Source organism: Triturus cristatus, chromosome 4_2 (genome assembly GCF_964204655.1).
Source record: "Triturus cristatus chromosome 4_2, aTriCri1.1, whole genome shotgun sequence".
NCBI lineage: Eukaryota > Metazoa > Chordata > Amphibia > Caudata > Salamandridae > Triturus > Triturus cristatus.
In genome coordinates, this window is record NC_140586.1 from 987984248 (window position 1) to 987987100 (window position 2853).

A 2853-nucleotide genomic window follows, 5' to 3' on the forward strand; every position below is an offset into this window, starting at 1 on the left:
GGCCGCAACGGCGCGCGTGGCCGGGGCCCAGTTAAAAAGTTAAACTTCAAGCAGCGCGGTGAGTGCACTGCGCGCACCTGACCAGGAGACCTACTTGTGCGCCAGTGCGTCAGCGCCTGCTGCAGTGCTGCTTTGCCATCATGACGTCGGTCGGTTCCGGTTGGCAAGACTAGAGCCAAGACTATTGGTCCGTCCCATCCCAGCCTGCTCCAGGGCCTCGCGATGAGAACGTAGTGGTGACGCGTCACGCGCTTCACCACTACGCTACGCACTCTCGTGAGGACCCAATTCTGTGCAGCACAGGTCGGAGTCGGAGAAAATGTTTGTTTATTCCTATTCCAATTTCCTGAACCCTGCAGCCGCTTATCACATCAGGCTGTGACACAAAGTTCGACTAGTAGGTAAGAGAATGTGTTACTATTTTTTTTCTTGTAAAAATATGTGCAGGCCCAGCAGGACACATACTTCGTGTGCACTTCATTTAAACAGTTTTTATCCTTCTCATGGCCGATGCAGGACACAATATGACAACGCAATTCAGAATGCCCAGAAAACGCTGGTGATTAATGATCCTGCTGGAGAGCAATCGTTTGTCTGTTGGTAGTTTTTAAGTGCAGATGAACTGTATTTTATGTGGATAGCTCAGTGGGTTACTGCCTTTGTCACAGAGATCCTTGTGTTACTTGCAGTTCAGAAGTTACAATCCTAACATAGGACAGTGACCAATGAACTGTCATCAAAGAGCTGCATACAAACATGAATTGTATAGTTGTTTTTGTTTTGTGATATAGTTAGAGCTTCCTCAGTCTTTTATCATTCTAATGTTGCTAAAATGAGTATGTTTGAGCAGAGATACATTTTTATCAGTAAAGCTGACCCCCATGGAATACTCTTTAAATCCTAAGGTTGTGTTTCCCCAAACCAAATCCTCTCAAAATATACTGCCCACCAGTATGGATGACATGTGATTCCTACACCTTGTAATCCTCATTGGCTTATGTGACATTCCCTGTAGACTGATTTACATACTTGTATGATTGATTGTCTCTGTATAATGTGTTTGTGGTGTAAAGTGCTGACACACTACACTACACTGATATGAGTAGCGCTAAACAACAAATGCATATGAGCGAGGGGCTACGGAGCAATGAGGGGCACTGGTGGAGGGTGGCAGTGAGGGAATCTGAGGAGGAGGTAGTTGGAGGGGCTGTGGAGTGATGAGGGGCACTGGTGGAGGGTGACTGCAGAGCTCGAGTCGGGGTACCAGGCGGGTGGACGGTGTCCCCTCACTTATTTTAACGGGAGCTCGATTACTGGAGCAAATGGAGCCACACATTTACTCTTTGGCCTCTCTGGGGCGAGATTGGAGCTCATTCAGAACGCTGCTCACGCGCTGGCTTCTCTGATGCAATGGCATCTAAGGGGTGAGCGAGGGGAGGCAATGAGTCTGATGGTGCAAGCCACTTTCGTGACATTACTTCCTGTTGTGACGTCAGCGTCCCCCCACTTCTTTTTTTAGGACTTGTGCCCTGGGTGGCAGTGAGGGAATCCGAGGAAGAGGTCATGGTGTGGAGGGGGAGCTAGGGTGAGATGAGGAGCACTGGTGGAGGGTGGTAGTGAGGGAGTCTGAGGAGGAGGTCATGAGGGGGGAGAGGCTGCAGAGAGATAAGGGGCACTGGTGGATGGTGGCAGTGAGGGAGTCCAAGGAGGAGGTCATGAGGGGGAGGGGCTATGGGGAGATGAGGGGCACTTGTGCCGTGAGGCAGTGAGGGAATCTGAGGAGGAGGTCACTAGGGGGGCCATGGAGGGACGAGGGGCACTGTTGGAAGGTGGTAGTAAAGGTATTTACGGAGAAAGAGGTTATTAGTGTGGCGCCAAAAAAGACTTTCGCATCAGCGCTAAAGCCGGCCCTGTCATGGCCTTTCTGTTTTTGTTTATTTAATTAGCAGTCGGGTCATAAGGGCTACTGTGGAACATACTTTAAAGTGCTGCTAATTATATTTACTGCTATATTCAATGTTTTAAGTTTGAAGGTGATTTTACTAATGTTTTTACCGGGAAAAAGCAAAGTGGAGCCCGATAGTGCCTGATATGGGGCTGGGGCCCAAGGTCAGCTGTGAGATAAGGTGCACTGGAGAGAGGAGTAGTGGATAATCAAGCCTGTAAGGGAGAGCGTTGCTGAGTCCGGGTCAGCTGGAGGTAGTAATGAAGAGGGATCCTCCATGAAGGCTCGAACAGATGGAGCCTGAGTAGTATCACTTGCCTGATACTCCCACCTCAGAAACATCCTCTTCCCATCAAAGGAACATTACATGGAAAAAACACTTTTTGTGAGTGATAATATTTAGAAAGAGATTTGGAAAGGAGTGAGTTTTACTGGTCCTTATAAGACTAAGAAGAGATAAAGGAGGGCCCTGAAGCAGGCCTGCCCAGACATATATGTGACAAATCGAGCCCGCAGTGGCCCACCCAAATGCACCCTTGGCCCACCCAAATAAAAATTCCTGGAGCCGGGCCTGATGTGTGGCAAAAATATTTGTGCATGTTTGTTGTGTGGCATTGCTCTGTGGTGGTGACTGTTTTTAAGCTGCCTCATCTGGAGGCATCCGACTGGGCCTCAGTGGGTTTATCCTGCTGGCTACGATGCAGCTAGTATTTTACAATGAACATTTATGTGCGATGGGGATAGTGATATGTATGGTCAGGGTTGAATGGCCACACAGTGTTAAAGATCCTCAACCCTTTACGTTCAAAGAATGGGTGAGCACAGCTCTAAACGGTTTGAAGCTGAAAGGCTCTCCACAGAGAAGAGGCGTGGGGCTTCAGAAAGCATTCCATAAGCGATCAATGACT